Genomic DNA, 23,509 nt, shown 5'->3' with positions numbered 1-23,509 from the left:
GGGTTCAGTGGCTCTCGCCTCTCGGACAATTATTTAGAATTACTGGCCCTGGTGAATATGGGGGGGTGGGAGGGTGGGGGGGGGGAGAAGGGAAGGAGAATGATTTTTTGGCTGCTGACAGATCTGCCCCGCCGGTTTGTGTGTGTGCGTTCCCCTCTCGCCCAGGGTCAGGAGTGCCGGGAAAGTGAGGAGGCTTTAGCCAAGCAAGAGTTTAGGGCCGGGGTCCCGGGGTGGCTGCGGCGGCTGCGAGCGGAGCAGGGGCAGCGGGCTGTGCCCGCCGGTGCCGGGGCGCGCTGCCGGGCGGCTGTGGCGCGGCTGCCCGTGCCGCCCTGCCCCCCGCCGTGCCCTCACGGCAGCCCCGAACTGTCCCGGCCGCGGCGCGGGGCGAGGCCGGCGGGGGGGCCCCTCCTCGTCCCCGTCCCCTTCCCTCCCCCGCCGCTCGCTCCTTCCTGGAACACTTGTGCGGGAGCGGAGCAGGCCCGGGGGAGCCCTGCCCGCCGCGCGGGAGTCAGGGCGCTGCGCTGCCGGGCGGGAGCGGCGGCGTGGCCGCCCCACGCGGGACGCGCTCCGCGCCGGGTGTCGGGACCCGCGGGCGGACGCGCGCACACAAAGGCGGCGGGGCCGCGCCGTGCCGGGACCAGCAGGGGCAAGGAAAGTGAGCAAAGTCCACGCACTGCCCGCTCCTCCCGGCACTTGGCCCTCCCAGCGCCGGCCGTGGGGAGGAGGGGGCATTTGGGGGAGCGGCTGCCTGTGGGGTCTGAGTGGGACCTGGCGGTGAGGAAATTTTTTCACTTTTGTAAATTTTTTAAAATTAATTTTATTTTTTTATTTTCCCCTGGTCATTAATGCCATCAAGGTATGACTGGTCTGGAGGTACATTTTGAAGTGTTGCAGGGGATGCACTCCGTCTCCTGGTTCTAGTTAATATGTTTTTCGTGATCCCAGAAAAGAGAGGACTGCATGTAAGAGATGACTAAATAATGGGGGAGGCAAGTAAAAATGAGTAGAATATAAAGGAGACGAAAATGAAGGTGAATGGTAGTGTGGGAAGGCAGGCACTGAGCAGCTTGGGTTTCTTTCCTGTAATTCTCTCCTTCCCCTGTATTGTCCCGCTGCACCCCTACCCCTAGGAATCCTGTCTTTTGATACTATTAAGGATATTCTAACAGTAAGCAAAGCACAACAGAAAAGCAGAATACACCCCCCCTGTCTCACCCCCGCCCTCCTGCACTTCAACCTATCAGTGTCTGTGACTGGGAGGGAAATCCAAGTGCCCTTTGTAAAAACCCACCAAAGTTTTAGGCATTTATTAGCTACCCTGTTTAAAATACAACATACAAAACTTGCTTGATACATTTCATCGTTACTCCCCTGTTTTATTTCAGAGGACAAAATGTTCTGGTGTAGCATGCCTACCCTCACTTTGAGAATGGGAGTAGTTTACAATATAACCTACATTAGATTATACATGGTACGTGCACTGCATTTCCACTGAAAATAGTCAAAGACTTAGAATGACGAAGCGACTCATATGGTTATGATCTTCCTTGTCTTGGGAGCATCAGGGTAGCTGGGGTTCAGCATGCTGGTAGGGGGGGCTCCGTGGTGTGAGGTGTTTCATGTCTGTACAGGAATATGGCAAGTCTCCTTTTAGAGGACTTTAAAAATGTACCGGGGGCAGGAGAAGGTAAGCACGACATTCAGTGTGCTCATTATCAAAATAAGGAAAACAAATCAATTGCATTAACTGTCTGTGCAGTATCACAGTTATTCCACAGTATTTTGTCAGAAATTAAAAGGTTACCACTAGAGTACTATATCCATATCTCCAGCCTGGCACCACTTATTACTGCAATGGTATTTCAGTATTAAGTGATCTTAGAGATATTTCGTCTTTCATTTTGAATCCCGAATTTGAATCGGCATTAGGATGTCAGGGCTGTGAGATAAGGTATAACAAACTAAGTAGACAGCTGAAGGGCTCCTGGTGAAGGTGTTGCTGAGAAGGATATCTTGGGCCGTTCGCAGTAACCTTGTTTACAGGGACATTTCAATTGCAACCTGAATTTCAGCGAGAGGCTGCCTGGACTAATGCCTGCGAGTCTGAAACCCATCACGAGTGTCTTTTGCACTCTAAACCTTCTCTCTCCCTTCCTTGCATAATCGTAAAAACTTTTTTGGAAGGTTAGGATGATTTTCTGATATGAAAATTAAGATGTTTTCCTAAGAGGAACACTGCTCTTTGAACTCATGTACATTAGCAACAAAGTATTCATGAGGTTTGATTTTTTTTTTTGGTTCTCTGATGTGGCAGGATCAGTAGTTGCACCAGTCTTTTTAACTTCACGAATATGGCTTTGATTTATTATATTTTAGCCTCGGTGGTTTCAAACATATTTTGCAGCACATGAAGTCGGTTCAAGTCAGAATGTGAAAAAGAGGCATATAGTAGCAAGGAGCAGTTTTGTAGTGATCTGCTAATTTTTTGGTTTCTTTTCCTAAAGCTGTTCCAGGAAAATCACGTGAATTTAGCGAGTGGGTGCTAAATGCCAGCAGCCACATTGATGAAGAAAAATGCTGTTGAAATACTTTGGAATAATAAATAGGATATGTAATGGTCAACCACAAGATAAACATTTTACACGGTGTTTTTATGGCTCTAAATTGGCAGCATTGTAAACCAAGCTCGCTATTCTATTAAGTCATCAGAGTTTTCAATTATTTAAGATTTTCAGTCAGGCCATCTAATACAGTCTTCATCATCCCCATCAGAAAATTATGCATAAGGTTTTAATTCCTTGTTGTTGCTGTGTGAAGGCTTTGTTGTGGATGGGGGTTTAATTTTGTCTTACCAGGACAAATATTACAAAGCCCACATACAGGAAAAAAATGATATGGAAATAGCCCCAGTCCTACGAAATGGGGATAGTTATGGCACTGAAATGTACCTAATACAATTTGAGATCCACTCACTAAGAAACCTTGACAGTATCTGCCTTGCAGGTACCGTGCATTTGGAAATACTGTATCTCCATTTAAATGCAGATCTTCAGTTTTCTCCAGGGGGCAGTTGGCAAATCTTTCGATTGAACCACCGGTACTAGAAAAACTAACTGAAGATTTACCCATGAACAAGAGACCCTTTCAAGTCTGCTTTTTTGAAATAATGATTATAAAATTTCCTAATATTGCAATTTTATATTGATTTTGAATGCCTTTTCAGAAGTCACAGAGAAGGAATAGTGCCTTTTACTCAAGGTAGGCCAATGTCTGCACGCTTGTTTAGCAAACCTAACAGAAATAACTGCTACAAATAACTTCTTTGTTTTTACATGGGTATTGTGTTTGCATGTGAGTTTTGTGAAATGGACAGAGCAGTCTTGCTTTGATTTTGACCTAGATTCCTTCTGATTATTCCAATACAGCTAGTACCTGCTTATTTCCCACTGTGAAAATAGGAGAACAACTGTTGATGCTATCTTGCTGGGACTGCATGTGCGATAGGCGCGCATGTCCAGTCCTCTCCCCTCCTCCTCCTCCTTGGCTTCCTTAGTAATGGATAAAATTGGGGGCCAAAGAGGGTGCAAGCCTGTATTTCCCCTCCTGTGAATTTTCTTTCTTTGAGGGTTTGACTCAAAGAAAATAGGAGGGGGAAAAATGCCCTATTTGGCATTCAAATTTTGCACACTTACAGGGATGAACAGGGCCATAAAATAAGTCACACATCCACCTTATTTTATAATTGCTGGAAATTCAGTGTTAGCAGATGCCAGTCCTCCTTAGAGGGGCTTGTACCATCTAGTTTCCAGTCCAGTTTTCTATACGGGTTGTCAGCTCTTTAGTTTGCAGTGTAACCCAAGGATTGAATTAAATGCCCAGGACACAGGGAATGGCAGCTTGCTGTTTGGGATGCAGGCAGCACAAACTACCTGAAGCAGGGCAGGCAGTAGGCCCTGATCTTTTCTGTGCTGGGGGTGGTCCATGCACTCTATGCATTCCTGACTGCTCCTGTCTTCCACCGTGGGCAAGGGTGCTGCCTGGGGATGCTGCTCTTGTCCCTATGCCAGAGCCACAAGACTGTGGAAATACCATCCATATTATGCTCACCTGGTAATGGCATATAACCCGCTGGCCTCAATACCCCAGAGAAAATGTGCACTCAGCCACTGCGTGGAGTTGAGGCAGACCTGCACAGTCTGATCTTACATGCACCAGCGTTAATGGCAGAGCTCCCATTCAGCTTAATTGATATTCCTATAAACATCTGCAGGTTTCTGTTTCTAGTGGAGGCTACAGCTGGGTGGACTTCTTAAAGGGATGTTTTGCATATTGAGGTTGAAAGGGAAGTTGAGCCTGATACATTATCATCTGTGTCATTCTCTTGACATCATTTGGATTACTACAAGGATAAATGACAAGCAGATTAGGTGCAGGATCTTCACACACACATCCGTTTTTAGCATGTTGATCAGTGGAGATGTTACTTCTCTGAAAACCTTGTTCTAAGTCAAGTCCAGGCAAGCACAAACCTGTGCATGCATATACAAGTGGAGCAAGGCCTATCCTTTACAATACATTTTTTCCTTTAATATCTAGACAAGATCTCTTATTATAACTTGACCATTAGGGGAAAGAAAATGGAACTTTTCTCAAACAGCTTTTCTGTTGGGGAATCTAGTGGCAGTTGCTTTGAAGCATGTGTAATTGATTATCATACATTTATTTTAAAAAGAAGACATAACAAGGAATCTAACATGATGTTTTGGAATATATCTTCTCCCCACAATGTTCTTGAGGGAAATGTAAGGTTGCAGGCATCATTTCATGCCCTGTATGTTTTTGAACATAAATCAAAGAAATTGTTGGAGAGTTATAGATGTTCATAGCAACTGTAGCTATAATAAACACACACAGTATATATTTTCCAAGCTATTTTGTATGGGTGAAAAGCTGAAGCTGGCGTTTTGTATGAACAATTCAACTTAATCACTGAAAATTTATTTCATAGTTAGGGTGGTTTACCAGCGTAGCATGAAGTTGTACACCTTCGTTTAAGTTCATCTGGTTATGAAGGCTCAGTTAAGATTGGAAAAGAATTTAAATTGGATCTAGATACCTTGAATGAATTATTCCCAAAGTCAAATTTATCATGATGCCTCTGTGGTGATATTTACATCTATATTATCACCTATACTGGTTTCAATGCATGCTGGATATTTTAGAGAGCAAATAAAAGATAAGAACAGTGTGAAAACCCAAACACTTTTAATTGTACTCATAGCAAAAAAAATGAGCATATTTAATGCAATGGGACAGAGAATCCTGAATGACTGAGTAGTGCAGAGCATCTAATGGGAAGAGCAAGTAGCTTAGGCATACACAGTTCCCAATGTTTGCATTAGTTTTGTTTTAAAGTCTTGATAGATGAAAAGGGAAAAGCGACTGTTATGGAGGAGTTTCAATGAGAAGAATTTAGCCACTCATTTTGTGATGAATGCAGAAGGTGTTCCATATGTTGATTAGGATCCATGTGCATTTAAAAGTTAAAAAGAAGATCCTGTAGTCACAGTTATTATGCATAGATAGACGGAGGAAAGGACACATTCGGGACCTGTGCAGGAATCAGACAGGTCTAGATGAACAGTGTCAGACTTAATATCTAAGCAAAGTCCTAAGTGTCTGAATAAAACAGGTAGGATATATTTCTTGGAGTCTCTGTGTACTGTTGGAGTCTGAGACTGATAATTAAAACTGATACTGCTTATTGAAAATTTTGAGACTAGCTGAAAGGTGTGACTTGAGAAGTGTCATTATGCTTCTGCTGGACTTCTGTTTCATCGCAGTTACCTTCAGTTGTTCCTCTTTAATTACAAGAATTCTCTTTTTAAATGAGAAAGCATGTCTCTTATTACTTGACTGCTGGAAACAAGGTTTTAAAATCTAAATCAAATATTCGTATAAAAACTGAGAATTTGCTCTGGTTTAGTAATTTGTAGTATTAGTGTGTCTTCTTGATGATATGTGTGAATTTTAAGGCCATCAAGAATTAAACAAGCTTTCTAAATTGTTACAAGTGACAGACGTCAGGAAGGCAGGGCATGGCCCATCTTGGATGCCTGTACTGGTTTAGACTTTAGAGGAGCAGGCAGTGGGGTTGGCTTCCAAGGGCCACCCTTTCCACTGGGGATGGGAGGGATGGAGACCTAGAGCTTCTGACATCATATAAGAGCTTCTGACACACAGGTCAGCCTCCGCTTCAGCTCCCCATCCTCCCTGAACACATTTTGCTGTCCTGCCTTAATAGCCAGACTACTTTACCCTGCCCTCTGAAGGTTGGAAAATAGGCTTTGAATTGTTACTATTCTCCTTGCTGGGTACAATGCTGTGGAAACAAAATTCAATGAGAAAAATCAGCAGTGGGAGAAAAGAGAAGTCAGGGTGCTGCAGGTTGAGGTGTATCCGGGAAGGGTAGGAGGAGAAGGATTTTGCAATTCCAGTTTGTCCTATGTTCAGGACCTGTGTATACTTTTACAAAAGAAGGTAGCTGAAGGAGCTGTGTCCCTGGATCTGTGTTGACCCAGCTGTGGCAAGGGGGCATGGTTATAAAGAGAGGTAAAGAGGAGTGGAGTCAAACTCGGTGTGAATGTCCCCCAGCCTTGGCAAGTGGATCTGTATGGGGCAGGACTGCTGGATATGGTCATATTACGGCTCATGCAGCATTCAGAAGTCTCATCTTTTCTGTGCTGACAGTTGGGTATTTAGAGGCTGTTGAGGAGGAAACTTCATTCACTGAAATTCCTGTTTCCACTGGGATTTTAAGTTTTTTTACTTGTCTTAAATTAGTTCCTTGAGTTTCACCTGGCAAAAAGAACTTGTTTTACTCTGTGCTGAATTTCCAACAGAAAAAAACCCCTCTTTTGCTATGCTAGAGTCAAAAGGGACCAGGTGGACAAGTGCTGTGAGTGAGTTTTGTGCAGTGTGGGCAGCAGGCTGGGCACTGGAGCACAGAGAGCAGGCGGTTCAAGGTCACTCGTGGCCCTTCCTATGGCACATCTGGGAGCAGGATGCACAGCTGTGAGCTTTAGTCCTTACTCTTCTCAAGCATGCAATCCCTTCCTCACAGCTTGAGCAAGAGAGGGACAGAAGCTGTGCTTTTGCAACATGCATTCAATGTGGTGGTGTGAGTTTAGGCAGGGAAAGGTGAGGTTACGGGTCGGAGGTGACGCAGGCAGACAGGGAGCCCTGCCTCATAGACAGGATTTTGAGTTGCTGCCTTGCAGTGTCCCTTGAGGGAAAAGAGCAGAATTAAGCCTGCTGATGCCACCACACACTTTCATTTCTCTGGTGTGACACAGACCAGGGGTGGACAGGATTCTTCTCCCAAAGGAGAGAGACAAATTGGGAGAACGCATGTTGAATCAATATGGTACCCTCCTGTAAATGGTGCCTACTTTTAACAAAAATTATTCTGGATGTTTCACTGATCAGATTTTGCTTCTTCTTACCTTTTTCTAATTTGAAGGGAGGTGAGGACATGAACTATGAGTGTCTCATAAAATTGGGCCACAAGCCCTTAACACTTGTTTGTGCTTGTGAATGAGTGTGTGCACACGTGTGCAACGTGCATACACAGACTTGGATGTTGTGTATGCACAGGATCTCAATTATTTTGCTGTTTGAATCACAGAGCATGTTGTCTTGATGTACTGTTAGTTTTGGTTTCTGCCCTTTGGAATAAAGTTCAAAATATTAAAGAAATAACACGCAATATACTAGTAGCTAGAATAGTCACAGTGCCTGAGGGGAAAAAAGGATGGTGATTAATCAGTTTCACAAATGCCCAGGAAAAAACTCAACTTCTCCTAGCCAAACCCTGCAATGGTGCACTTTTGAAAGGGATTCTTCTAAATTTTGTTTCTAAGGTTTTCTGGCTATCCTGGAGAGAAAAGTAGGTCCTGTTTGGTAAGCAGCATGCAAGCTCTATGGTCATGCTCTGAGTGCCAGGGGAATGTGTGGTCCCAGTTGCTCTTTGGAGAATCACCCTGGGCTAAATGGTGAAACAGCTACATCTGAATTAATTATTGATAATTCTTTAACATCAAATGTGAGGATGTGTTTGGAGTATTGCTTCCCAGTTAAGAGTTGAAATAGTTGTAGTAGATGTATTCTTTTTAGATGTTGCTTTTCTGGTCTTACCAGTTTGCTCGGACAGCAGTAAGAGCTGCAGAAGCTGATGCAGGTTCTGCCCATCCCTGGTTTGATTCTGGAGGGCCAAGGCAGGAGCTAAGGGGCCACTAACAGATATTTGAAGCCACACTGAAGCTTTGGTCAGAATACCAAATTTTGCAGAATTTGGGATGTTGTGCTCCATGGTTTTAGTCCAACAGGGACCAGGCTAGATCTGACCCTAGATAAAATACTAAATGAAAGGAACGAGCCACCTCCCACTCCCCAAATCTTTTGATTTGTACTCTGAATCAGATAAAAAAGCACTGAGCAGTGCGTGACTGATGCAGGGCAGGCTCAGGATTAATTTAGGATAAACAGGATGCCTGTTGCACTTAATTTAGAAATTCTAAGGCAGAAAATGCTTTTGAGTGCAGCTAACCGCTTCTTATCTGCAAATGCCACAATCAAGACAAAGCAAAAGATACTGTGGTGAATTCTGCAGTTCACAGTCCTGACACAGTCAGAACCTCCTCTTACAGTGAGGGAGACTTCTGCCTGTATCACGGCTGCCTGGGATGCAGGATTTCAGAGTGGCATTAATAAAAATAATGCAGCAAATATTCCATTTCAAAAGTCCTGCAGGACATGCAGCAAATGCCGGTGGTTTGAACTGGGTGAAGTTGTCAATGGTTGCTTTGCTCTCCAGAGCCTGGCAGTAGCTCTGCTGAAATGTGATGCCATTGGTTTTCAGCAAAGGTTTCTTTCTGCAGGGCTGCAAACAGAGATCAGCTGCTACTGTGTATACACAACTAGGGAGCAAATCAAGCAGCACATTTAAGCAGCCTTTTTAACCCTGAGACTTTCCAAGATTTCTTCTTCACGCAGGAAGTTTCCTTTATATTGTCAGCAGTAGCACTTTGCTCATGTAATGAGATCAGAGCTAGGATCACTGCTGCACAGTAGAAAGACTTCCTTAAGACATTTGTCCTTGAAACTGCACCAAACTCTTGGAAGAACCCAGAACCTGTAAGTATGTATGATATAGGCAACAATAGCACGGTGCAAAGCTGCAATCAACCATTATACAATATCCGATTAGCAGAGCAGGAGGGATTTCTTTTTTCGGATGTTATGTTACATTCATTTTCAATTTGTTCTAAGGAAACAAATCAATTCGGGCTTCTGATACAGTGACTTTGCAGTAGATGAGCTGGTAGTAATATGTTTGATTTAACTATTTGTTGCTGTCATGTAGCTTGTGGGACAAATATTGTAGCGATCAAACTGTAAAGAACTTTTTTAATGTTTTTTAGGCATTTTTAAAGGATTTGGGGGTCCATCTTGCAAATAAGTTTCTGCTTTGCTCTTTGATTTTGGCAACCCCACCCTACGCCAAACTATAAATAACAAGGCAAACGGAATTAGTCCGTATTGTTTTTAGGTGGCAATAAAATATATTTGTTTGCAGGCTTAATTTAGTCGTTAGCAATGCTGCTCTGTTTGGGGTGTTTTTTGTCTTAATTGGATTCTACTCAAGGCTGTCTATTTTGTGTTTTACTATCTTGTCTGTGTCTGTTTAAGTTACTTTGACGGGACTGCAGTCTGGTTAAACCTGTATTTAAGCACTATTTATATTCCGAGCACATTTCTGGTGAAATAAGTGTTTGAGATTTTTATTTTTTTTAAACCCTTGAACAGTATAGTTGTATTAGCAGTGAGCGCCAGAGGAGGCACAACATGGATGAATGTCAGACACAGACCTCATAACCCAAGTCTTCCCTGTACTAAGTCTGACCCAAACGTGTCCACTTTGGCAACTGCAACTAATAAATGCCTTGAGCTCCCTTTCAATAAATTTTTCATACACAGCGATACTTCTGCTTATCAGATTAATTTCTCCCAGGTTAGCCTGATTGATAGCTGGACTGTGATTTCTTAAGAGCTTTCTCCATGAAACCCCACAGAAGAGCTGCATTCCATTTAACCAGTGAATGTAAAAACTGGTAACCATGGATTCAGCCACCACTAACTGTCGAGAGCAATGACTTGTTGTAAACAATACAAATGAGCCAGGATAGCAGAAGCAACCAGACATGAAATTATTTTAATAGAAATTACCGTAAAGGTCATGTGATACTGTATTGGCTTGAATTCAGTGTTAAAGGGAAAGTATTTTGGTTTTTCAGGTTTGATTTAAATGCACATCTCCACTGGCTTCACGTCCGTGTAAGACCTCCAGAAGGGCAAATGAAACAGTTCTTTGGAAAATCCTCTGCTTAATTGTACATTGTGACTTAGGCCCTGATCCTGAAAGTGTAGGAATAGCTACAGTACCTGAATAATCAGTGGGGTTATTCCATACTAAAAATTAAGTATGTTTGTAGGATTCTGACCTTTTAAGATAAGTTAGTAAGAAAAAAAAAATATTCTAAGGAAATAATAACCTGTCACTAAAGGTAAATAATGGAAATGCAGATTTTACTAATGATGTGTGGTTTGACTGGAAATCTTTGTTTGCTTGTTTCAATAACATGAAAAGAAGTTCTATTTATCCCTTTGTTTTTAAATGTTATGACTTTAATTTCTCATCCAATGTGCCTCAAATCCTTTTCCTAATTTATAGCCTCTCTTATGGAAAACTGGTAAACCACGGTGTCAGCTATTATAATATAGCATGACGATAGGCACATGCAGATCGCATGAGCAGTCGTGTGTCTTGTCTCAGGAATTTCCATTCCTACAAAATCTTTGCTGACTCCCAGCTGTCACATGGCTGTCACTCACGAATTCTGACCATAACCAAATCCTCCTTGCCCGGGCATGCGCTCACCAAACCTCTCTGTGTACCCATAGACACAGGCACCAATGTCCCTGCTTAAGCACTTTCTCTGCATAAATGTGTCTCTCCTCCAAACCTGCTGCATTCCACTAATGTTTTTCCCTTAATTTTTTTCCTGGGTGCTGCTTCCTTGATGTGCCTGTCTTTTGTAAGGAGGAACCTGGAATAGGAATAGTAGTCAAAAAGAAATACAAGCAAAATTAACTTTGTGCGTTATTTAATGTAACATTTTGAATTGGTGTGAATTTAAATTCACAACTTTCATGGCCCCCTAAACTTCTTCAAGAAAATTAACCCTTACTGTTCTCTAGGCAGAAGGCTGTCCCCTTGCAGTGTACTGGCTTACTGTTTTGTGTATTTGTGTTTTGTGACATTTATATTATTTGGAAAACTTATATTGTGAGAGTCCTAGGCTGGAACTTTGGTTATTTTTATTTTTCTAGGTTGTTTCTATATTTCATACGTGTCACATACATCTCTGTTGTTTTACCAGTAATTTTGATTTATATGTTTTTCAACCAGAAGTATTTCAGACAATTCTCATCAGTCTCTTACAGCTGACCAGTCTCAGCCAAGCACCAGTTGCCACTAAAATGCATAGATAGATGCAGGAGAAATCCTGCTCTCCCTATTTTTCTGAGCTGCCTTGCCAGACCAAGGGGGCAATTGCTTCTGTGAGTGAGGAAGGTGAGATTTAGTTTACACATAGATTACCAGCAGGCAAAAATAGACTGACTTCTATTGAAAAGACATACTTTTGAGAATTAAAGGGAAACTATTTACAAAGGAATATTTGGGGGGGATGAATGCCAAATTGCAAAATATTTTCTGTTGTTTGACTTCGTCCATGTTAAGAGGATATTGACATCCTCCTGTATAGCAGACTTGTCAGTATATTAACATTTTACCCAAAGGGAGGAGGTGGCTGGACAGGAACGATACCACCTTGACTTTGCGTCTTTATCCTGGAAAGAATCCAGAACTGAAAGTAAAATGCAGGTGAAAGCACAGTGAGACTCCGGACCAATATCCAAGTAAATCAGGGAAACCACACTGACCTCCTTACCATGAGCTGATTACAAAGCATCAAAAATTCCTTCAGTCCTTGAAAACCAGGTGGGGCTTCATCAGTCTTTGAGCCTGCCGGAGGAAACCATGTTCAGGGGAGGGGATAATGCAGTGTTCAGGAAGGAAGGAGTGCACTATGACTCCATGGACTTCAGTGGCATGGCAGAATGGGCAGTTGTCCTCTGCTTAAAGTACCTTTGGCACCTTTACAGTCTGTGACATACGTGCTTATTCTACTCTCCTGTATTTTGCATTGAATACTGATTTTGTAATGCAAAATTTGCAGGATTTAGCGAGTGAGCTGCCAGAACTCTTTGCCCATCTGCAGATGATAGGAAGAACTGGGAAGCATGTCTCTTTCTTTCTCCATGGTTTATAAAGGTCAGATGCTGGTTGATGGGCAGCTGCAGGAGAATTTTCATTTGAAGCAGAGCTCTGGGAAGATGTATTTGAATCCCTGAAATGGAGACCTCAGTGTTTTAGCCATAGAGGAATGTTAGTGATTGCAATCAGTTAAATGTTGCAGTGCATACCTGGGATCTGTCAAAAATATTTACCATGAAAATAATTAGTAATAATTAATGATACCTGTTTTGTAATAACAGTAATATAGAATAGTAACATTAAGTTGTATTTTATTGTTGTAATTCTATTCTACTTTTATGCCAAGATTACTTTTATCAATAAGTATACTATGTATATGAAAATCCCACATTCACAGTCTTTTCAACTAAATTCAAGAGGGGGTAAGTACAGGCACCTTTAAAAAATTAAAAATGGATTTGTGATCTAGAGATACAAGATGTAGGGAGTGTGGGGTAAACTGTTATCCATATCTACTCACACTTTACTTCATGGTTGAGCCAGCCAACAGCACTGCAGGTAAGTGAGAAATAAATCGGGAACTTTTGCCAGATGGATTCCTGGCTATTAGAACCTGGACTGAATCTACTTAATTCCATGGAGCATGGTAAACTAGTTGGTCACTGAATAATGGAATAGTGTTCTTTGAATTATTAACCCTTTGTAAACATTACAGTGTTTTATAAATTTCTGCTTCTTTCTGATTGTGCCTCTTAGCTTCTGTGAGTAAGAGAGGTGTTTTTTTTGAGGACTTCTGTAGTCATTTTGTCTTTTGAACATTTCCAAATGTGCTTCCTCCCACAAGCTATTGAAGACCCATGATTTATGGGTTGTAATGTTCTCCAGGTCAGCATAACTGTCATAGGGTCTAAAGGCAGGACTGTGATCTGTATCAGCTGCATTAACTTTCCATTAACTTTCCGTGACTAGAACGCGTCTTTGATTATTCTGCATTATTCCTTTGTACAAAATAAGGTCGTTCTCTGTGTAGTTTAGTTTTAACAGAACCAGACTGTCACTGACCATCAGCTTTTGCATGCATAGACTCTCTCCTTCCTGGCAAGGCTTTAGGCCCAGATTCACAAAAGGATTAGATGCCTTAAGTGGGACTTAAGTGGGATTTAGGCATTGAAAGCCCAAACTGAGATCCTCAATATCCCCACTGAACTGCCACCTAACCTTAGAAGTTGCCTAACCTGTGTGAGTGCCTATGTTTTCAATATCCAGCGTTCCCAGGTGGGCAAAGATCTTCTTTGGATGTTCTCAAGCACTTCCATCCTGACAAGGTTGAGCCTCTCTGCTCCCGTATTTCCCCTCACATCCCAGCGGACTTCAGAAAGTGCAAACTCTTGTTGCAAAATGGTGGAATTCTGTGTGTGATATCTCTCACTTTGTCCAGCTGTGTCCTTGAAGGAAAGGACCCTCCAGTAGGTTTCTTTTAGGAGCAGCCTGGGAACCTTGAAAAAGGTACCGAAATGAGAAAATTTGGCTATCACTGCTTAAAAATTGAGCTCCTAGAGATGAATTGGGGCTGCAGATGAGTGTGGCCTTGGCCTTCTCCTGCTGGCAGCATTGGATTGTCCTTACTCAGCAATGGCTGTTCTTCCTGAGTTGGATGGCACAGGAGGCACAGGAGTGACTAGCAGGGCTGAGGGCTCCATGGCACAGGAACAGCACCTGAAAAGTGGGTACTGAGATGTGAAATTAGCATTGCTTCCAGAGGTTTTCTTGGAGAATCCAGACCCCGGTGTTTTGTAACAGCAGTATTTGGAGGAAGAGCTCTTTTCTGCAAGAAGTCACTTAGGGTTTCACCTGAGTGTGATACATGGTGGATATTTTGATTTTTGAAAGCTGGGCTTATTGGGGTGTTGCATGTGCACACCCAGATATAATAACCACTTTTTGTAGGGCTTCAGTCTGAAGCATTTCTGGAGCTGTGGCAGGATTGATAGCTGTCTCGCTCTGCAGAGGCCAGAGCAAACGTCTTGTTAGTAGCAGAGTAAGTGGTCCGGTGCCATCACTTATTTCTCAGCTGTACTCGTGACATTTCATGTGTTCTCAGCCATGTCTGTTGTTTGTTTAAATCCTGCTAGTTCCTTGATTTATCAGTTTTCTGTAGACTTTTGTTCGAGTAGTCCCAAATGCTATCCTATTTCAAATAGATGCATCCTTATCAGCAAATAGTCTTTCATCAATGGCTTTAACTCTTTCACGTAACTCTGCATATGTCCACTTTGACCTTCTCTTCTTTAAAATACTGATTTTTTTTTTTTTTATGGGGACAGTATTTAGGAAATCTCTTAGATTTTCTCCCAAATCATTCTGTCTTTTTGTGACAAAGTATCTTTTATCCACATAATTAGATAGGAATATTTTTATTTTTCTCTTATCCTATTTTTTTTTTTCCCTGAGAGGGAGAATTCTTCTCAGGAAATCCCTAGTTTATTAGTTTGTTAAAGATAGCCAGACTGTGTGCAATCTTAATATTATTTCTTGCTGCCTTTGATTTATGGACCTGTGTACAGTGCTGAAAACAGAAATACAGAATGTAGAACATATTTGTATAGAAGTATAGCCTAGAAATTATAAAAGCACAAAAAGGATATAGTTGTAAATTTAGAAACAGCAATCATGAAAAGCCTATATACAGTGAATAAACTTAACATGTAATGACAAGTGCAGTGTATGCTCCTTAAAAAGCCTAGAAGTGTTTATATACAGATAGGTAAGATTTGTATGACTGTCTATGATAATGACACCTTAATAGCTAAGGATATTATTAATGTATTTTTAAAACTGATACAGGGAGCTCTGTTATTTTAATGGAGAGTATATTTTGTAAATTAGCCTGTAACTTTCAATCTTCTCACTTTGCGTTTTCAGAATGTCATGCTTGAATTATTATGCATTTATTTTGGCATTTTAGTGCACTCAAACATTGTGAGCATTAGTTCACCATACATCACGAACATATGACTATTGTATGGAACCAATTTTAGGTATAGGAAGTTCAGCAAGTATTGTGCCTTGGTGGTTGCCAGATCACTTGCATGCTTGCTAAATCCTGTGCACAGTGCTTCCGTTTGCTGGGTTACTCATTGAGCTTTTAATAGTCAACTTAATTTTAGTTAAGGTTCAGTTTAGTAACTCTTGCAATTAGTGGAAAATATTGCCAGCATTCATCTGGTAAAGCACATTACTTATGAAAGGCACACACGGGGTATGTGCGGAGGTAACAGATAACAGATCGATTCTGGTGGATCCCATCGTAACTGGCCTTTAAGGGTCAATTACAGAACATTTTAATCATTGGGGATAACCTTACAGAAAATGGAATCTCTGGTTTGCATGTAGGACGACGTTTGGTCTCCCTTGCTCACCGCTGCTTCCCAACACCAACCGTGGCTCCGTGCATGAGGTCCCTGGCTGCCATGGGCCTCACATCGGTGCTGGTGAGGTGCTGCTCCTGAGATGGGCTTGGAGCCCTCAGAAGAGTAAGGGTTCCTATTTTAGGGCAAGCTTTTGAGGCCTCTCTTGCCCGTTTGCTTTTCCTGTCTGAAAACAGCTGAGCTGTCGGAGGCAAGTCTGCTGCTTGACTTGTCTAAGGCAGTTTGGTGCTTTGTTTAATGGGTACAAGTAGAGGACTTAGGTGAGATTTTTTTGCCCTCATATAAAATGAAGATATGATTTCAGCCAGCCTGTTAGTGTCCTGAGAAATGAAATACTGCGGACAATAACCCAAGTAACTAAGAAATAACTTGGAAATAAAAGCAAAGGCGCAACAACCAAATGCAGCAACAGAGTGGTTTTTTCTTTTTTGCCAAATGAATAGGTTAAAACGGATGCGTTTGTCTGATGTTACTGGAAAACGAAAGCCGTATGTTCCCACAGGATGGACACTACAAGGACAGTTACAGCAGTGTCCTGCCCTGTCAATGGTGCTCATGTCTGATCTGGGATCTCTCAGATCCATAAATACCCAAAATGCATGTCTCTGACAGAATAAATAGAAATTGTATAACAGAGGAGGCACAAGGGCAGATGCTGTCTTTCTCATAATTGTGTCTCTTGCTTAGAAGTTAATGCCTGTTACTTTTGAGTGGAGAGAAATTCAGGAATGCATATCCCAATCTAGTCTATTGGGCTCCAGTCACGATCCAGTCACTGTCTTGTGACTTGTATTGTATGTGCAGGGTCCCATCCCAGTTAGAAATACACTGATTTAAATAAAGGTAATGATTTTTTTGCCTTAGAAACCTAGGGTAGAAAAGTGGAGACTGCTGATAGGCCCCATGTTGAGTTGGGTGAAGAAGAGACAGCGGAGAACTCTGATTTGTAGAAGGATGTACGTAAGTGAAGATCTTTGCATATGAAATCACTCCCCAGCTGTATGGAAAAGCATACAAGATAATGTCTTGGCTTCACTGGGATCAGTGGGAATCAGTCTGGATATCACTGCAGGTTCTGCGCACTCGAGTGCTGCTCTTGCCAGTGACAGAAACGCCAGCAGGATCCTCACCATCGTGTAAGGTTTGATCTTTATAGGAAAGGTATCTCTGCTGGTAATATTGTGGAGTAAAAATTACTGCCAAGTACAGGGAGTTTAAAGCTTTCTGTTTTATATTTTGACCCTGTTATTCCAAGGGATACCAGTATAAGAAATTGAAACATCCTTGGGGCTTTTTGTGAAGGAGGCCAAGAATATTGTCCCCATTTTTTTCCAGTTACAGGAAACTGGGGATCAGGGGTTTGGATGCTAGTCAAAAGAGGCCTTGAAAAATGAAAAATAGCAATACCTACCTTAGAAGAATATTTGTTTGTTTGTAAAGTTATGTGAACCCCTTGGCAGAAAGGAGCCATAAGAAGTTCCAGGCGGTAATTCCTCGGTGACAGGAGTCTGTATTTAGGCTTCTGTTAGTCTCCTTTATTTATAACAAAACCTTTGAATATCATTTCCAAGATGTTCAGCTATCAGAAATGAAGTGATAATGAGGACAGAGGGTAGGTCATGAGTCTGCAAATAAGTGTGAGATGGTGAGCTTAACCTACCAGGTGAAAGAAAAGTCAGTATAGCAACTGCATGAACACTTCAAAGCATGCACCTAGTGCTGCACTAACTTAATTATCCCTGCTATAGATATGTTTGACAAACATATCTATAGCCCAGATCCTGTTACTTCTCAGTGGCAAATATCAGGAGGCTTCTATTTGGTTGCCAGTTGACTGAATTCTTCCTTCTACTTTCTTACACTAGTCTTTTCAAGGACTTTGCCTACCTCTTTGCTGATCTGATGAACAGAAACTTACCTCTCTTTCTGTTTAATGGTGGAAAATATTTTAAGATAGAGGATGATGCAGACTGATGGGATGGGTGCAAAAATTTTTTTAAGCAAGTCTGATGAGTATTTAATCCTACTTTAATCAAATACTGCCTGAACCAACCAAAACCAAGCTTTTATCACCCATGCTGAATCAACTGTATTCTGGTGTCAGCACTATTTCTCAGCGAGCATCTTGCTTCCTCTGTGTAATAGTACAGGGTGTTTTTGAGCATCCTGGTGTTGCCAACTTTCTCCACAAACAGTGTGATGTGAAATGTAAAGAGACAGGAGTACCCCCGCTCTTCCATCACAGAAATGCAAGCCAGTGCCCTGTTCTTTGACACTAAAACGTGCCCTGCTGTTGGCAAGCTGTGGGATTTAATAGGCAAAGACCATGGGGAACTTTTCAGCTTTTTAGTCTTTCTGCCTCTGTTAAGTCTGTTACACAGGGAGGTGCAGTTTTTAAACGTGGTCATTTTTAATTCCTGTCCCTGGAGTCTGGCTGACAGATTGGGAGTGCGGAGGACGGGAGTGGGCTGAAAAGACAAGCTGGAAACACAGGATGTATACATACATTAAAATGGAGCAAAACAAAAATAAGCTAACTTAGGTGAACACAGATGGGATCTGTTTCAGGGCCACTCTTAACACCTGTTTTAAATGGCCTGTGGTGAAAATCATTAGCTTAAAAAGATGCTATTTATGTCTTCCCTGAACTGAGTTTACACAAACACCAATGGTTCTAACTGGAGAGAGTGGAGATCAAATTTTGGTTTTTTTTTCTCTTCTTTGGCTTTATTTTATTTATTTTTTTTTTTTTTTGATCTGAACAATAGTATTTTCCCTGCAAACCTTAAAAAAACCCAACCGAATAAAAAAATTTTAACAAGTATTTATTTTGATACATTGTTTATATTAGCTTGGCCCTTGATCAGAAGCCCATAAGCATTGATGTATGCAAAATATAAGTTGATCAACAAATATTTTAAAATCTGACATCAATTCTCAGCCTTTTCAGGTGTTACTGTTGGTTCCCACTTTTGTAGCAAAGACCAGAACTTGTTGACAGAAGCTTTCTGATTTGAGAGTGCAGGCTGACATAGGAATGTTTTATCAACTGACTTCACTCTCCATGCTGATTTTGACAGGTCATGCTAAAAGTAAGACTTCCAGCTTTCCAAGTATTTCTGCTCCATGTTGGCATTTGAATTTTGATGTGAAACATTCCTGTGATAATTTCTGCAATCTTGTCTCTTTTGGAGGAAGGCATTGACTTTTCCCAGTTTCTACAAAACTCTTCATGGTTTTATCTTTGTTTCCTCTATCATAATTTTTTTTTCTTGGTAATTGTTAAGCCTACTTCTTTCTTGTTTCAAGGTTTTGAAAACAGGCATTTATAGCTTGGTTATTGACTACATTCCTACTTGTAACTGAAAGGAGGACTGCGTCTTATCTGAAGTATTGCTTGCCCATGTAGTAGTAGTTTGAGTAACATAGGTGCGTGGTATACTGTTACTTTTATACACAGAATGTCTGAAACAATGTATTAAAAGCAATCAGTGCATAGGGAATAAGGAACAATTTTTAATGCATACTCACATCTCTCCATGCCAGCTGCAAGAGAGTTGTGCTCATACTTGGAGGTGGTGATGCACTCTAATGGAAAGAGCAAATGCCTAGGAGTAGCTTGCTACTGGCTCTACTGGCTCAATCTGCACACCTTTGTAAAATATTTTGAGATTTCTGGATGATAGGAAGAGCTAAATACTATTTAAGCCTGCTTAGTTAGTTAGTAGGCTTTAGTCTGTATTATTTTTGGTTTGTGTATTACATGAATAGAGTGTGAAACTGCACGGATAATCTTTTGTTCTTGGATACTGCACTTCCCTTTGGCCTCTCTCTTTCTGGCTTCATTTTATTGGGTGTTAAAGAATACAGAGCAAAAGTAAAGAATACAGAGAAAGAAATATTTGAGCAATGAGGAGGTGCATAAATAGCAAACATATTGAACTGTGAAGAAGAACTGGGTTTTTGGATGCCTCTGGAAGAGCAATGACCCTCTTGCTGTGTTACTGTGGGGAGGTGACAGGTGCATGCTGTCCCGTGATTGTCCACGTAGCTGGTACTTCCTCAGTGTCCAGCAATGTGCTCCCTCTCCTGCTTTGCTAAAAGGCCACTTATCTAAGCAGTGACAGGAGATCAAAGGGTAGCTTCAGAGCCCCGTAGATGACAGATGTGTATTTATGGCTTTAATCGTTTAAGTGCAGCTCAGAATCCTAACCTATAGGACAGCACTTCCAAACTTCCACCATCATAGTCTGCTGTGCATTGTCATGGCTGCAGCACACCTCTTTTCTATCTGGACTGTGCACAGAAGACCTGTACAGCAGCTCAGGCAGTACGGGCTGCCCAAATACTCAGTTTGCCCTTCCCTCTGGGATGAGGGCAGCAGGCTGGGTTTTTCCATATCGACATGTAATAGCTCACTTAGTACAAGAAACATGCAATGTAGCTGGAGAACCTTGCTCTGAGTAATCATCTGTAACTGCAAGTGAAGATTTCTAAAAGCAGATCAGTAATCTGGAAAAATTGTATGTATTTTGTTAAAGGAAGTCTCTGAGCCACAAATAGATGGATGTTGGGAAGAGTAGTCTGGGGAATTGTCACTACGCCCCTGCTCCATGACCTTCACTCTGCATCTGCTGTTTGCCATGGGCCCAGACAAGCCAATCAGCCTAAGTGGCCCTTTGGTTTCACCTGCTGGGGCCATTCTAGGTGCAGCAGGGCACACATGACCGTGAATATATCTCTGTGTGTATGTGCAGGGATGGCTGAGTGGACATTCACTGGGGAGGATACAGCAGTGGGCACATAACTGCAGCACACCATCATTCCTTTTCTGATACTTCGTCTTATTTTCATGCTTTTTTTTTTTTGCAATGCTCGTGACTACTTAAAGACCAGCATATTCAACATATTTGCCCTTTGTTCTTTGTGTGTCTCCTGTAGTGAGAATCACCTAAACTTCTGCAATTCTAGCCCAGTGTTTGCAATTCAGTGTGTATGGTTACCAGAATGCCATGGACTTCTTATACTACTATTATTATTGTTATTGTTATTATTTTGTTTAATTTACTTATTGGTTAAGAAGCTGTAAAAATAAGGCCAGGCTGTGACAAAAAGAGATAGATAGTGTAAAACTGATGCTAAATAAATAGTCTCTTACTGCATCAGAAATGGAGATGGAACCCTTGCAGAGCAGTTTTTAATGTGTTACAGAGGAGGGTTAAGTGACACTTCCCTTTGGTGTGGAATGTGAACGTTGGCTTTGTGCATGGCAGAGTATGATGTTATCCTGTGGCACAGTGATTTCACCTGCTGATTTTTAAGGGACTGTCCCACCTCTGAAGCCTAGGGGCTTCTGTAAAATATTATTAATTCAAACCCATACTTATCTCCAAAGTGGTCTAGAGTTTCTACAAAGTCTATAGAGGCTTGATGCATGAAGAATTATTTTTTTATCAAGCACCTGCTTTCTTTGTCTAGCTCAGTTATGCAGCAAGGTGGTTTTTATAGTATTAAGAAGTGAGCAGTATATTCCATATGCCACCAAGCTTTGTAAAGAATCCTGCTGATGACAATTTCACAGCTGCTGAGAAATAGGCCAAGGCTTCCCTATAAAGTGACAGTAAGGAAAAGAATATTTATTCCGTTAGTATTGGCCATGCATCCTCCCCAACTTTTTCCCTCTTGAAGGAAAATGTTAGCTCTTCCGAACTATGGAACAACAGATGGTGACAGAAACCAATTTCTACTGCAAAGCCGTTTGGTCAGGAAGTATCAAAAAATGTTTTGGAATTGTGGAAATGAATTCTTGGCTGCAGGGCTACCAGCAGCCTACTGGAAATGAGACATGAAGCAAGTGCTTAACAAATGTGAGAGCCTGCTTGGCCCTGAGAGAAATGGCTTTGGTCAAACATTTTGGAAATTAAGAACTTTATATGCATAGGGTCTGGACTTCAGAAGTGTTCTGAGTATTATGGATGTTGTACCGATTAGGTTCTTAATTTCTGGTCACTGGTTGCTTGACCAGCTACCAAAAAAGTAGCCTTCAAAATATGCAGAATGACCTCCAGCTGAGACAAGCTTAATATAGCTCCTCCTGGCCTAGTCAGGTGGAACCTTCCCTTTTGGCTCAGCCGATTTGCTGCCCACAGACCATGAAAGTCCCAGGGATCTGGTAACATACAGATACAAAATTAATGCAGAAACAGCACAGGCCACTCTACTCATGGGTTGTGTTTAGTAGGTTGTGTGTGCCTGCAAGTTGCTGGATACAGCAGGTTCCTTTGGCGATTCGTGTACCTGACCAAATGCATCTCCTTGGAGAACAGTTTGAGAAGGAGAATTTGTTTACTTTTTGGAATTGCACCATAGTTGTCTGTCTGTGCCGTTAACTCACTGAAATAATCAGCAACATGTTTTTTCCCCTCAGAATTTCTGTAGTGAGTCTTAGCTGCTCCTATAGAAAATGGCTTGGGAGAGCTCCCCATACATGTGGAACATAAACGATAGTAGCTGAGCCATCTTGTTTTATCTGTCCTGTTACAAACCTATACCAAATTGTCATAATGTCATGTCACCAGCAACACAGAGCAGATGGAAGTATCTTTCCACATATTGACTCGTGTTACTCTGATAAAAGGAGTTTGTTTCTCTCCTTCTGTCAAGCCTGCTAGCCTCTGGCAAGGGACACAGGTCTCAGCTAGGAGAACTTGACCAATAATGTTCAAGTGACCATCTGATTAAAATACTCTATCATTGGCCAGTATAGTTAGCCTGCACCAACAACTGTTTGGAGTAGCCACTTCTATTTCTTACATCTGTGTAAGGCAAATTAAACCAGGTAGTGTTGTTCCAGGTTGAGGAGATGTTGGGGAATTAACCCTTGAGGAAGCAGATATTTGGATTTTATAAGGATCCATTCAAGGCCCTAATATTAGGCCCTCTGGAGACCAATCTCAATAAAGCAAGTGTCAGGTCTCTGAATTGTCCATTGTTATAGAAAAGTGACAACTCCCTGAACATGGGTTGCGAATGCTGTGTGTTAGCTACCAAAAATACAATTTGCAAAAAGCGCCGGGAAAATCCCGACAGATGAAATAACTACAGTTGTGCCGTGAGCATCTGAAAAGCAGATATCTTCTGTGTTTCTGTTTGTGGTGAGTGGTATTTGACTTGATGAGAGCACTGCTCTCAGATTGAAAACACACGAAGCTGAAGTCAAAAGGGAGTCAGTGTAATCATTAACTGACTCACCTTCTAGATGTGACAAGTAATGAACCATTCTAAACTTGCCTGGAGCTTTCTTTGGGACAATACCCACAGGGGAAACCCTCTTTCGCTCAAGTGAAGCATTATCAAATGGGCCCTCTATTTTCCCCAAATGCCAGCTCTTTTCTGTCTTGTCTCTAACCACCTGAGGACATATAACTGCTGATCTCAGCATCCCAGCCAACATTTGCATCTCGGGGCTCGAGTACAGGATAGTAAAATCCCCAACACAGCCGTTTTTACAAAAAATTGCACATGCTTTTTGTTTGTTTCTTCTTTTCTTATTAGCCTGCTCCCACAATGGGGAAGTGTTTTAACTGCCCGTGCTGGGATTTCATGTTAGCAAACCTCTAACCAGCATTTGGCTCTTTCCACTTTCTTACTTTGATTTGGATGACTGCCTGAAGCACCTGCT

The 23,509-nt window shown here is 41.7% G+C and overlaps 1 protein-coding gene across 28 annotated transcripts in view; it reads left to right on the top strand.

Moving 5' to 3' along the window:
- ESRRG (estrogen related receptor gamma) overlaps positions 1-23,509 on the top strand; it is a 390,326-nt gene that overhangs the window by 19,203 nt on the left and 347,614 nt on the right. For 12 of the 28 annotated variants that reach the window (XM_063152216.1, XM_063152207.1, XM_063152193.1 and 9 more), the window contains exon 2: positions 3,224-3,258. The exons of 14 other annotated variants lie outside the window; for them this stretch is intronic. The gene's annotated coding sequence lies outside the window, so the exon portion shown is untranslated. Of the gene's footprint in view, positions 1-3,223; positions 3,259-9,083; positions 9,196-23,509 lie in introns of those variants that run through there. 2 more of the 28 variants (XM_063152209.1, XM_063152195.1) reach the window with 1 other exon arrangement.

The sequence above is a fragment of the Melospiza melodia genome, chromosome 3 (assembly GCF_035770615.1).
Source record: "Melospiza melodia melodia isolate bMelMel2 chromosome 3, bMelMel2.pri, whole genome shotgun sequence".
NCBI classification, from domain to species: domain Eukaryota; kingdom Metazoa; phylum Chordata; class Aves; order Passeriformes; family Passerellidae; genus Melospiza; species Melospiza melodia.
This window is presented reverse-complemented; position numbering and strand designations above follow the sequence as displayed.